This window comes from Camelus ferus, chromosome X (genome assembly GCF_009834535.1).
Source record: "Camelus ferus isolate YT-003-E chromosome X, BCGSAC_Cfer_1.0, whole genome shotgun sequence".
NCBI lineage: Eukaryota > Metazoa > Chordata > Mammalia > Artiodactyla > Camelidae > Camelus > Camelus ferus.
Window position 1 is genome coordinate 43,890,506 of NC_045732.1, and position 14,358 is coordinate 43,904,863.

The 14,358-nt window shown below is 38.3% G+C and overlaps 1 protein-coding gene across 1 annotated transcript in view; it reads left to right on the forward strand.

The window, feature by feature from the left end:
* Positions 1–14,358, forward strand: part of CLCN5 (chloride voltage-gated channel 5) — a 141,121-nt gene that overhangs the window by 57,749 nt on the left and 69,014 nt on the right. The gene's annotated exons all lie outside the window — the stretch shown is intronic.

Below are 14,358 nucleotides of genomic sequence, written 5' to 3' on the forward strand. Positions count from 1 at the left end.
TTAATTGCTGCAGTTTTTACCCTATCCTTGTGACTTTGCATATTTACTTTTAGTTTTGTTAAAACTTTCTACTTTGGCTTGGTTTGCTTTTTAAATAACGGCTGAAATCTTCCCTAACCTAGAGAAGGAAACACACATCCATATCTAGGAAGCCCAGAGATTCCAAATAAGAGGAACCCAGAGAGCTCCACACTAAGACACATAATTAAAATGTCAAAAGTTAAAGAGAAAGAATATTAAAAGCAACAGAAAAACAACTTGTTACATACAGGGGAACTTCCCCATAAAACTATCTGCAGATTTTTCAGCAGGAACTTTGAAGGTAAGGGTGGAGTGGCATGATATATTCAAACTACTGAAAGAAAAATCTTCCAGTACTACCTGGCAAAGTTATCATTCAGAAGTGAAGGAGATATAGAGCATGTGCTCTGCCTCTTGAGCTATACCCTCCCCCATTATTGTAAGAAATTGTGACAGCCATTCCAGCCTTCAGCAACCACCACCCTGATCACTCAGCAGCCACCAACACTGAGGCAAGACCCTCCACCAGCAAAAAGATTATGACTTGCTGAAAGCTCAGATGATGGTGAGCATTTTTTAACAATAAAGTATTTTTAAAATTAAGGTATGTACTTTTTTTAGACATAATGTTGTTCCATACTTAATAGATTACAGTACAGTGTAAATGTAACTTTCATATGCACTGGGAAACCAAAAAGTTGATATGACTTTCTTTATTGTGATATTCGCTGCATTGTAGTGGTCTGGAACTGAACCCACAATATCTCCAAGGTATGCCTGTATTGGAAATCCTCACCAGAGCAATTAGGCGAGACAAAGAAATAAAAGGCATCCATATTGGAAAGGAAGACATAAAACTGTCACTATTTGCAGATGACATGACATTATATATAGAAAGCCCTGAAGTCTCCATCAGAAAACTGTTAGGGGGCAGGGTAGAGCTCAGTGGTGGAGCACATGCTTAGCACGCACGAGGTCCTGGGCTCAATCCCCATTGCCTCCATTACAATAAATAAATAAACAAACCTAATTACCTCCCCTGACCAAAAAAAAGCCCAAATAATAATTAAGTCGTAAAAACCAAACCAAAATTATATATTAAAAAACTGTTAGAACTAATAAACAAATTCAGTAAAGATACTCTACATCATTAGTCATCAGGGAGGTGTGAAAAAACCACAATGAGATTTCACCTCACACCTGTTAGAGTGGCTATTATCAAAAAGACTAGGAATAACAAGTGTTGCAGAGGACACAGAGGAAGGGGAGCCCTTGTACACTGTTGGTGGGAATGTAAATTAGTGCAGCCACTAGGGAAAACAATATGGAGGGTCCTCCAAAAATTAAAAACAGAACTACCATATGATCCAGCACTTCCACTTCTGGGTATCTATTTGAAGAAAATGAAAACACTAACTTGAAAAGATAAATGCACCACCATGTTCACTGCAGCATTATTTACAATAGTGAAGATATAGAATCAACCTCAGTGTCCATAAGTGGAAAAATGGATACAGAAAATGTAGTATATATGTACAATGGAATATTATTCAGCCATAAAAAGGAGATCTTGCCATTTGCAACAACATGAATGGACCTTGAGGGCATTATGCTAAGTGAAATAAGTCAGAGAAAGACAAATACCATATGATCCTTCTTATATGTGAGGTCTGATATGTATATATATGAGTTATATATATAAATTATATATACACACATATATGATATATATATGTATATGTATATGTGTGTGTGTATATACATATATATACATATATATGTGTGTGTGTGTGTATATATATATACACACATAAAAAAAATACCAAGCCTATAGATACAGAGAACAGATTGATGATTGCTCAGGGCAGGAGGTGTGAACTGGGAAAAATGAGTGAACTCTTTTTGTTTTAGTTTACATAAATAAAAATATAATTTAAAATAATAAATATGTATTGAGCTAAGCATTGTGCTTACAAGCTTTATTAGGTGTGGAGTTAAGAGTTTTACATGTTATCCCCTCCTCAACCCAAGAAATAAATACTGTTATTATTTCCATTTTATAGATGAAGAGAAAAAAGTCATTGTAATTGCTTCCTCTCTTGATTATTTTTTATTAATAATACCAGTTATTCTTTGAGATATGAAAAAAAATAGTGTTTCATTTCAAAGGATCTGTTGTTTTGCCATCTGCCGAGACGTCTGGCTTCTTGTACAGCTTTAGGTATTCATTTTCTCTATTATTAAAAATTAATATTATGTTTTTAAAACATCTGTGGCATTTTTCCCCTAAGGACAGAAAAATAAGTTGCTTTTCTCTTAGTCAAATGTATGTAAGGGTTTGTTTGTTTAAATTTTAAAAATCCTTGGGTTTTTTTTTTAATCTTTATGTTTAGCTCCTTCATTTGTGGCAAACCTTCAAGAATGATTGTTTCCCTTTGTATTCATGGTTTAATTTTCCATCTTTTCTCATTTTTAATTTTGGAAAAAGGCAGTTATTGGAGAAAATATTAAAAATCTATCTTCTCTGCTCTAGCAGATCTAATAAACTGTCTTAAAATATAGCAGAATACAGCAGTTTTTTTTCCTGAAAGCAAAGTGACTGTATTGCCTTCTAGCTTGCTTTCTATGTATCTGAACACTTAAAAATAAAATTATATAAATATATATGTAATATTAATATCATAAATATATATTTATAAGCTTTAAAAATATATCCTCAGTCAAGTCTATTTATGAATGGACAGTTTGTGGCTAAATTTACATCCCACCTGCCTTCCTCCTGCTGCCTGTCTGTTGTTTTGGAAAATGTTCTCCCCCAGTGTCAGCTAGGAATAAAGTTGAAAAGTATGGAAAATACAGCTGGGAAAGTAAATATACTTTAAAAATATGAAGTGAATTCCAATACGCAGTATAAATGGCTTTTAAAATATCTGCTCTTTTTAAATAAAATTATCTCCACCACACTTTTCACCTCATTCAAATGCATCTGAAACCTTTCATTTTTGGTTTGCGTAATAGAAGTTTAGCGAAGATACAGTGATAGTAATTATACGTTTTTCCAAAAAAAATCACACGAATCCTTTTTATTCCCTTCTAGTGACATCCTTCATTTAGTTTTGATTTTAATATTGATTTTGCTTAGGCAAGGTAGCACTTCCTATACAAAACAGTGTTTTCCATGAGATTCATAAGCATTCTAAGGGAGGAGGGAAAGGTTTTCTGGTTATTTCCAAAATGATGAGCTAAATGAAATTTTAATAGTGTTTCTTTATTGCAAGACTTCTCAGAACTTTTAATACATTTGTGTATTTTTCCAAAAATTTTTTTAAAAACTGTATATCGCTTCTCAGCCTTTTGGCTAAGATCAAATGTAAAAAAAAAAAAAAGAACAATTATATTAAAAAAATTTTTTTTGAGGAACGCAGTAATATCTCGTATAACCAAGTGTTCCATAATTCAGAGTTTAGAAAACGCTGGTCTAAGAAATAGATACTTGTACCCATTCTGTGTGCTGGGGGTTGGGAATATAGCTCAATGGTGAAAGCGTGTGCTTAGCATGCCTGAGGTCCTGGGTTGAATCCCCAGTACCAACATTAGAAGAAAAAAAAGAGACTGCAAATGAAGCTACTGGACTTGATAATCTTCCAAACCAGAAGATAAGAAAAAAATGCAAGACACACTCTGTTAACACGGGTGTAGAATAGGTCAAAAGCTTGAGTACCGATAAGAGAACCAGTTTATATTGCCAACACATTTTTGAAATGACATATTCTCATCCTCATTGGTGCCCCCACACCACCCTATGTCTTGCAAATATTTGATTGACATTGCCTGTTTATTGAAGTTTCAGGAAGTTTGGACTCTTCGGAGACTGTAGCCCCATAATCCTTTCTTATCTTTTAAACTTGTCCAAGGTTGTTTGTGGTTCATCCTACCCTTTTTCCCTTGGTGGGTGGGATAAATAATGCATTTGTTGTACAAGATAGATGGTATCTTATCTGGTAAGACCTTCTCGCAACCAGATTCTGGAAGCAGTTTGTATATGCTTTTGGAAAAACAGCAATATACTTATATAAAAACAATCTATTAATTAAATCCATCCATTAGAATCAATGCCTAGCATGTACAAGTATGGCAAGGGGGGAAAAATCACTACCCTTTATAAGATATCCTTGGAGGTACTTACGTACCACAGGCTGAATGTTAACAGACCAGTGGTGGTGTAAACTTTACATGAGGCTGTTTTCAAGGTGTAAAACATTCTTCCTGAAAGTCCCCAAGCAGAGGGCATCTTAATTAGACTTCTAAATCTCAGGTAATATTCTGTTCCCTGTGCCTGTGAGAAGGAGGCCTAGGGAAGTATTGATATTTAGACCTTTCCAGAAAGGCCCTTCCTCAAAGGGTGGCCATTTTAACATACACTAACTCCATTGCAGAAGAATCTCAGGGTAGAAACTATATAGATTATGGATTATGCAGATTGGATGAGATACAGCTCCATAGTATCAGTGTTTAAAGTGTTACTTTTCTAGACCTCTTGCTTCCCACGGTTATACTCCTTGCCTTCCCCTACTCCCCAGAAAAAGCTCTCCATCCTCCAAGTAAGTGTTTTGGGTCCTCCACATTCTTTACTAGCCTGTCTTTGCCTGTCATCCTTGGTCAAGGCTCGGCTTTTCCTTTTAGAAAAGTGAGATCCCTCTGTTTCTGGCCTCCAGCAAGAAACCTTGAAGTTCACTTTTTTCACCCCCCAGATAGCTAGCCTACTAAACTGTGCCACTTGTTCTACAGTGCTGTTGTCCACCACCCCAGACTAGGGGGCAATCCAGTTCATCTTCCTCACCAGATATCCTATCTACTCTAATCCCTTTATTTCCCCAGAGTTTGAGCTCCTATCCAATGAAACCCAACCAGTGGACTCTGCTCTACAAAATAATGGCTTATTCTGGATTTTTTTAAATTGAGATATAGTTGATTTGCAATGTTGTGTTAGTTTCTGGGGTACAGAATACTGATTCAGTTATACATACATATATTCCTTTTCATATTCTTTTTCATTATGGGCTATTATGAAGATATTGACTATAGTTGCCTGTGCTATACAGTAGGACCTTGTTATTTATCTCTTTTATATATAGTAGTTTGTATCTGCAAATCCCAAACTCTCAATTTATCCCTCGCCACCACCTTCCCTCCCTGGTAACTATAAGTTTGTTTTCTGTCTGTGAGTCAATAACTGCTTTCTTCATGTCATTTCCTTATTGATGAACCTAGGATGACTTTCCAATACTTATTGTCTCCAGCGTAAATTCCTCCATGTGTTTGGGTTTCAAAGCCTTTGTTATCTTGCCTCACCTCATTTATCCAGCTTTGTCTTCTCTTACCTCTACTCCGCACCATGGACCCTTGAGTCAGATGTATTGTCACTCTCCCCAACCAGTGCTTCTCAAGGAGCTGTGCTGAGAGATACACTGTTTGAAATTTTTTTTTAGCTTCTAACCCATCCTGTAGTGATACTTTAGCATAATACAATAAAAATCATTAGGAGAATGAAATTATAAAGACATAAAATAAAGATATACAAAGCTTCATCTTTATTATCAGACTCATGAAACATAAAGTTACTCTGTCAGAGTGCTATAAAGTTTCTAAGAGCTTATTAATTTCTAGGCTCATCTTGGTGAGCACTGGCAGTAAAGTTTGGGGACTGGGACTAGGCTTTGAACTGTACTGTGAGTAGCATAGCTCTGCCTCCTGCTGATTTACACTGCCTTGCCCTTTGATTAGACATCCCTGCCCTGGCTTGGAACACCCTGTCTGTCTTTCTTTGTTTGAAGATTTTTTTTATTGAAGTATAGTCAGTTTACAATATTGTGTCTGTTTCTGGTGTACAGCATCGTGTTTCAGTCATACATGTACATGCATATATTCCTTTCCATATTCTTTTTCATTATAGGTTACTACAAGATATTGAATATAGTTCCCTATGTTGCACAGTAGAAACTTGTTTATCTATTTTATATATAGTAGTTAGTATCTGCAAATCATGAACTCCCAATTTATTCCTTCCTACCCTCTTTATCCTCTGGTAACCATAAGTTTGTTTTCTATGTCTGTGAGTCTGTTTCTGTCTTATAAATAAGTTCATTTGTGTTCATTTGTCTTTTTCTCTAGATTCCACATATGAGTGATATCATATGGTATTTTTTTTATTTTTCTAGTTTACTTCACTTAAGACTAATGATCTCCAGGTTCATCCATGTTACTGCAAGTGGCATTATTTTATTCTTTTTTATGGCTGGGTAGTATTCCATTGTATAAATATACTACAACTTCTTTATCCAGTCATCTGTCAGTGGACATTTAGGTGAAAACATAGGCAAAACATTCTCTGACATAAAACTCAGCAGTGTTCTCCTAGGGCAGTCTACCCAGGCAATAGAAATAAAAGCAAAAATAAACAAATGGGACCTAACCAAAGTTACAAGCTTTTGCACAGCAAAGGAAACCATAAGCAAAACAAAAAGACAACCTGCAGAATGGGAGAAGATATTTGCAAACAAAGCGGCTGACACGGGCTTAATTTCCAGAATATATAAACAGCTCATACACCTTCATAACAAAAAGCCAAACAACCCAATCCAAAAATGGGCAGAAGACCTAAACAAGCAATTCTCCAGTGAAGACATACAAATAGCTAAAAGGCACATGAAAAAATGCTCAATATCACTAATTATCAGAGAAATGCAAATCAAAACTACAATGAGGTATCACTAGTCAGTATGGCCATCATTGAAAAGTCCACAAATGATAAATGCTGAAGAGGGTATGGAGAAAAAGGAACCCTCCTACACTGCTGGTAGGAATGCAGTTTGGTATAACCATTATGGAAAACAGTATGGAGATTCCTCAAAAGACTAAAAGTAGACTAACCCTATGATCCAGCAATCCCACTCCTGGGCATATATCTGGAGGGAACTCTAATTTGAAAAGATAACATGCACCCCAATGTTCATAACATCACTATTTACAATAGCCAAGATATGAAAACACCCTCATTTTCAGTAATCTTATCTGCTCCTGCAAGAAGGCTCAGACTATTTGCCCCCTCCTTCCTCTACTTGTACAGCTGTACTGAACTTGAACTCCTGCTGCTCCACTTACAGTTAATACCATACCGCTTAGCACCTGATTACATACCATATTTTATTTTTCTATAATTGTTCTGTACTGCCCACCCCACTGCCTTCCCAAGTAGCCTGAGATGCTAAAGAGTGTCAGATGTGTCTTCCAAAAACAATATTGTGTCCTGGCATCCAGCCATCTAAGTCCTTCAATGTATATTGGCTGAATGAATGAATGAATGAATGAATCTTCTTTTATCCAAATAAAAAGAACATTTTCTTCCCCTAAAATGTGTTTTCCACCATATATAGCAGGCAATTGATTAAAACATGTATTTTATTTTTTTAACATGTTTTATTGATTTATAATCATTTTACAACGTTGTGTCAGATTCCAGTGTAGAGCACAATTTTTCAGTTATACATGAACATGTGTATATTCATTGTCACATTTTTTTCTCTGTAAGCTACCATAAGATCTTGTATCTATTTCCCTGTGCTATACAGTATAATCTTGTTTATCTATTCTACAATTTTGAAGTCCCAGTCTGTCTCTTCCCACCCCCCGCCCCCTTGGCAACCACAAGTTTGTATTCTATGTCTGTGAGTCTATTTCTGTTCTGTATTTATGCTTTGTTTGTTTTGGTTTTTTTTAGATTCCACATATGAGCGATTTCATATGGTATTTTTCTTTCTCTTTCTGGCTTATTCACTTAGAGTGACATTCTCCAGGAGCATCCATGTTGCTGCAAATGGCGTTACGTTGTCGGTTTTTATGGCTGAGTAGTATTCCATTGTATAAATATACTACATTTTCTTTATCCAGTCATCTGTTGATGGACATTTAGGCTGTTTCCATGTCTTGGCTATTGTAAACAGTGCTGCTATGAACATTGGCGTGCAGGTGTCATCCTGAAATAGAGTTCCTTCTGGATATATGCCCAGGAGTGGGATTCCTGGGTCATATGGTAAGTCTATTCCTAGTCTTTTGAGGAATCTCCATACTGTAAAACATGCATTTTAAAAGTATATTAAATTGACGATAGTCAGGGTACATACAGAATACTCACTTTCCAGGATTGCCCTGTTTACATAACCTTTTGGCCACTGTAGGGTTGACTGTGGCACAGGTTTGGGTTGGGTGTCCTGCCTCACAGGGGCCTTTGCTGGTAATTCAGACCAGTTATTCCCAGTCCATGGAGTGTTGCATGTTAAGAATGTTGTGAAACTTCAAAAATTGATCCCTATTTACCCAACGGCTGTTAATTACTGTTACACAGACACGCAGCATGCAATAATGCCTTATTTCCCTTTAGAGATTAGAGGAAACTGTAAACTGACAGAGTATTACAGTTGCCCCACGTTTGAATTGCTGAATTGTCGTGTTCTTGGTTAAACGGCCCAGTCTGCATACGCCTTAATCAATAAATCATTTCTCCCGTATGCATTTAGATGCAAGGTGGGTTCTTATCATCTGTGTGCCACGAACAGTTATATTTCCATCTCAACCAGTGAGTCTTATTCCAAATGACTGACATGCTATGCTGTTCAAGCATTTTTTGCAGCAAGATGTTTAATGATGCTACCAGTTTAGTCAAAGGATTCTGGGAAGTTTTGTGTTTTGTTTTGTTTTTTACTTTTCTATGAAAATAGAATACATGTACAAAATAGCGTGTAAATCCGAAGTTCCAGCTTAGTGATTTATCTCAAAGTGAATATGCCTCTGTAACCGAGGGTGGTGAGAATTTGAATGGGAACTTTCTTTCCTTCCTTTCCCAACCCCAAATGATGGTCTCTTAAACAGATGGCGTTGGTGGGAGTGCACATTATGAAGTGTAAATTGTAATCCGTGTGCAGAGGTGCTGCTCAGTTGAATGAATTAAGCCTTTAACTTCTCTCATTGTCCAGAGAGCATTGACGCCATCTGTCTGGCAGCACAAATTCTGACAACTGCCCAAATCTGTAGGGTCTTTCAGTTCATGTCTTTTTTTTTTTTTTTTTTTAAGCTTTCCAGGTGTTTTGAATTATATTTAGTTGTGGTTTGTGGCAAATTTATGAGCTGGCTGGCTACATCTTCTTGACTTCTGCCTTAGAATCTGCAAAAGGATCACGGGGTCAGTCTCTCCACCCTGCTCCACTCCTGTTTTTGTTTTCCTTCTGAATTTCAGCTTGGAAAAATTACAAAAAGGTTTCTACCTCCCCATCTTTCCACACAGTTACTATTTTCTTTGGGATTTCAAAAAGTGAGTTTGTACATACTATTTTATATGTCCTACTGTGGAATTATACACAACGTTGTGTTCATAAAATACCTGTGCTGGGAAACCTGCCTGTTTTCTTCTTTGAGGTCCTGTATGTGGTTTGTACGGTTGGCATTTTAATCAGTAGCCACATTAAAAGGCCCAGTGGCTATCAGGTGCATCATGGGCAGAATCTCCAAAACCTCTGTTTAGGAATCAAAAAGCAATGAAGAGAAGAAATACTTAAATATTATGGTTTGTGTCAAGGAAAAAAATGGCCACACTGCTCAAATCAGTTGCACCAGAACTAGCACTTCGCTCCAACAACGTGCTGAGTGTTCTGCCCATTGTTTTCTTCATTTTTCCCGTAGCAGTAATTTTTTTAATTGAAGTATAGTCAGTTTACAATGTTGTGTCAATTTCTGGCATACAGCATAAATTTTCAGTCATACATATATATACATATATTTCTTTTCATATTCATTTTCATTATAGCTTACTACAGGATATTGAATATAGCTCCCTGTGCTATACAGTAGAAACTTGTTGTTTATCTATTTTATATATAGTAGTTAGTATCTGCAAATCCTGAACTCCCAGTTTATCCCTTTCCACCTCCTTCCCCCCACCCATAACCATAAGTTTGTTTTCTGTGTCTGTGAGTCTGTTTCTGTTTTGTAAATAAGCAATAACTTCTTAACTCAGTGCTATATTCACTTTGCAATGAGCCAGCAAATTTTTTTTAAAGATTGTTTTGAATGCAAGTAATTTACTTGCCCTTATGATTCATTAAAGGATATATTGCAGTTCAAAAGGTTTGCATATATGGGCAGCTATAATTTTTCCTTGGTTTATAACACAGTTAATTAAGTTCTGCTGACCCACAAAAAACCTAACTGTTGCAGTTACTCTTAGGGAGAGTTCAGAATGGGGTGTGACTGGTGGGCTGTTGTTTCCTTGAGGTTACTGGGAAGGGCTTGTTACTTGGTGGCTGGTGGGAGATGGGAGAAGCAATACAATAGTGTAAACATATTTGAGCATCCAGCCAGCAAGACAAGTGAGGAAATGAGACCCCCCCCCTTGAACTTCTGGCTTGACAGAAAGATGTGCTGGGCCCCAATGGATTTGGGTCTCTTCCTCCCTTGGCTTGAGCCCTGGATTCTAGGCATTGAAGGTTTCCTCCCCACACCCACCTTCTCCACCCCCAAGGTCAGCCTCAGAGCAGCGTTTCCCCAGGGACCCGAAGAGGAAGGGTTTCCGGTTGTCCTTGCTTTTTAATTTAAGGGCTTTGTTTAACCTGAATGCTTGGGGGGAGCGGGGGTGGGGTGGGGTGGGATGGGGATGGAGGCGTTTTTCACGTTTAAGGGAAGAATCTAGCTGTATTTTGTGGTCCTTTGTTATTCAAGTTCTCAAATTACAGATAGTATCATGCTTGTGTTTTTCATGTGTTACATTTCACACGTTAAAGGCAAGGAGAGAAGTAGGGAGGTGGACTGGAGTGTCATGACTCTCTTGGGCTCTTCTAGATTCAATACAGTGTGATCAGAGGCTTTCAAATTAAATCATATAGTTTCAACATTAATCATTGTAGAACCACAAAGTATTTCTTCTAGATTTTTTGAGGGGAGGGAAATTAGGTTTATTTAATGAATTATTTTTTAATGGAGGTACTGGGGATTGAACCCAGGACCTTGTGCATGCTAAGCATGCGCTCTACCACTTGAGTTATATCCTTCCCCACCACAAAGCATTTCTTGAGCACCCCAGCATGTGTCTAGCACGGTGGAAGAGGACACAAGAGAAAAATGCCCGAAACCCAGCTTCTCTTGAGCTGATTATTCAAGAAACAACTAGGAGGGTGGAAGATGAGAATATAATTAAGAAGTGAGTACACTGTCGAACCGGAGTTTAGGAAAAGCAGAGCATCGTGAAAGTGAAACTTGAGTTGGGCTTTTAAAGACAGTTAATATTTGAACACACAGAGAGGGGAGTTGACAGTCCAGTCTAGCCCAGCAACACAAGTCTGGTGGGTGGAGGTTGACCGTGAGGAAGTTGACTTGACTGAGCAAGAGGATTGTTGAGATTCTGAGAAGCAGGACAGGGGAGTGTGAGATTGAATATGGCAGTAGGGATGGGTCTGGGAGAAGAATAACAGATAATGAAAGGTGTAAAGCAACCGGGGCCGGACTCCAATGAGAAGGAGGGTGGGGGCGGACAGAAAGTAAAGGAACAAATATGCAACGTTGCAAACGAGAAAGTTCGGACTCGGTAACCAATTAAATACAGGGATTACAGGAGGAGAGAGCAAAAGGTAATTAATGTTCAAAACTGGTGAACTGAAAATAGCAGTAGCAATTGCAGGCAATTTTGGGGAAAGGAAATTTGCTTTGGGGAAAGGTAATGAGTTTAGCTTTAGGTGTGGTTTTTAGGCATCAACCTTTTTATTTTGTGGTAAATGGCTTGAAATGTCCTGTGGCCTGAATGGGAGAGCAGGAATAGATACTTAGAATTTGTTTGGAAATCATGACGCCTGAAACCTGAAACAGAATTCAGAGAGATGATTAGAAAGGCAAAGATGTATCCTTGTCGGGGGTGGAGGAGGAGGGGAGATACACACAGTAGGAATCTTGAAGAAGGAAGAAGTGGCAGGAAAGATTGAAAAAAGATCAGAGAGGTAGCAGGAGAACCACACCACAGTATAGAATAATATAAACAAAGGCGAGGGCATGTCAAGAATTGGGGGATCACCTTATGTCAGTGCTAAAAGAGAAAACTGAGGAAAGTAAGAAGTTAAAAAAAATTCCCTTTAGCTGTGTTTGATTCTAGTGTATATTAAGGTCTTTTGACCATGTAAAGTTAGAATCTCACTATAACACAACCTATAATAGTGCAGAATTTGATATACCCCTATTCCATCTTGGACTCCATTCCAAGAAGGTAGATATTCCTAGAAGAATCTTACCCATGACTCCATTCTGCTGCATAAACCCTAGGGACAGCATAAGACACAGGCTTGTGCATATTGTCCTCAAATATAGACACAAAAGTGAAACAAGATTGGGTGAATTTTTCTACCAAGTTTCAGGAGACTGTTTTCCCCTGAAAACAAATGTTTGGTCCTCTCACCATGAGTACGAAGCAGCTAAGATGCAGAGCTGTCAGCCACTTGCTTGAAGATTTAGATCAAGTCAGTGATAGGGTTGGAAGTAGAATCCCGTTCCCCAGATGGGTTAGCATGGTTTTGTTTTGTTTTCTCTAGCCCACTGAGAGGATAAGGATTAACCTTTAACTCTACATATCTTATCTCCTGGTCTTAAATTCAGGTCAAAACTTATTCGGAAGTTTACATTTCAGAATTACAGAGTGAGGTGTAGGTGGTATTTGTCATGCTGGTAGTCACCACGCCTTGGGAGGGTGGTTAGGCAGAACAGTGACTGAATGATGGAGTGTGTGTGTGTGTGTGTGTCCCCAAACCCGACACACCCCGAAATCTTCCTGAATTAGTAAATCATTTTATCCATATCTTCTTGCACAATAACAGGGAAAAGAATGTGATTTGAAGAGGCACTGAGAAGACATTTGAGGGCTTGGTAATGGCAATACTTCAAACAGAATGGGAGCAGCTGTATTTAGCCTAAAAGCAAACAGATTCATTTCACCGATACTTATGGGGCTTCTACCCTTTATCTGAGGCCTCCAAGGGAAGTCAAGGTCAGTCTCTTCCCTCCGGGGGAGATAAGGCACAGTGCAAATAACCGGAGTGCAAGGCTGACAGTATCTAGGTGCTGTGGGAGCCAGGCAGAGGAGAGACATTCTCAGAGTGGGTTCTTGGAAGACATGTAGAGTGCAAAGGCCTGACAGCTATTAAGAAAAGCACAAATGAAGAGATAATGGGTCTATTCATTCTGCCAGGCCTCCAAGTTGTAAGACGTAATAAGTTTATGTACCAAATGAATGGTGTAACTGTGTCTATTTTTAGAGGGGACTTGAGCTCATGAGTCAAGTCCTTCCAAGTTGTCATTTTTTTGGTTTGTTTAAATTTCCCTTGAGCAATGAAATAAAAACCACTCAACTGCCAGGTTTATCATGTGTTATATCTTGGCTTTTGAGCTACAGGGAAAGGAAGGGAAAATTAGCGTTTCACCTTGGGAACACCAGCACAGATAGGTAGCTTGCCCAGAATTCAGAGACATGAAAGGATATTAAATGCTATAGTGGTATCTGTGCAGGGAACAGTGTTCTGTTGTTTAGTGCTTTGCAGTACAACATGAACGTTTCAGGGAAGGATGCCAAGACCCCAAATACCTTATGCTTAGTCCAAAGCCATTATCTGTGTGTTAGAGCTGGAATCCTTGCCATTTGCTGGTGTCATCATGCCCCAGGTTAATCATTCAAGTTCTATAGACTGTATAAACTGTCCCTCATGCCCATCTCATTTATACTGGCTCAGCAACCACCCTCGTCCAAGCCTTGCTCTGAACACTGCCCCCAAGACTCATCTTCATAAAACACCACCTAGAATGAGTTCCAGTTCCTGCCCTTGAAATCTACCAAAGCCCTCCTTACTGCCTGGCATTACTTCCTTTCTGTTCTCACCTCTGCCGTGCCTCGTTCAGGCCCTCCTGAACTCTCTCACAACTGAGAGTTGTAAGAACTGAGCTTTTAAATCCATTCCCCGTATGCCAATCCATATTTCCACTTGCTGCAAGACGAAACTTCCCGAAGAAGCATTTTGTTCCCCATCTTATAAAACTCTACTAACTGCCCATTGCCTGCAGCTGTGTTTCACCAGCATCTCAGTCATTTCCCTGCTGCCTTCCCAATCTTCATGTCTACCTGGACTTGTTATCGTCCTTTAAATCAGCTCATTTTACAGCCAAAACATGGAAGCAACCTAAATGTCCATCGACAGATGATTGGATAAAGAAGTTGTAGTATATTTATACAATGAAATACTACTCAGCCATAAAAAGGAA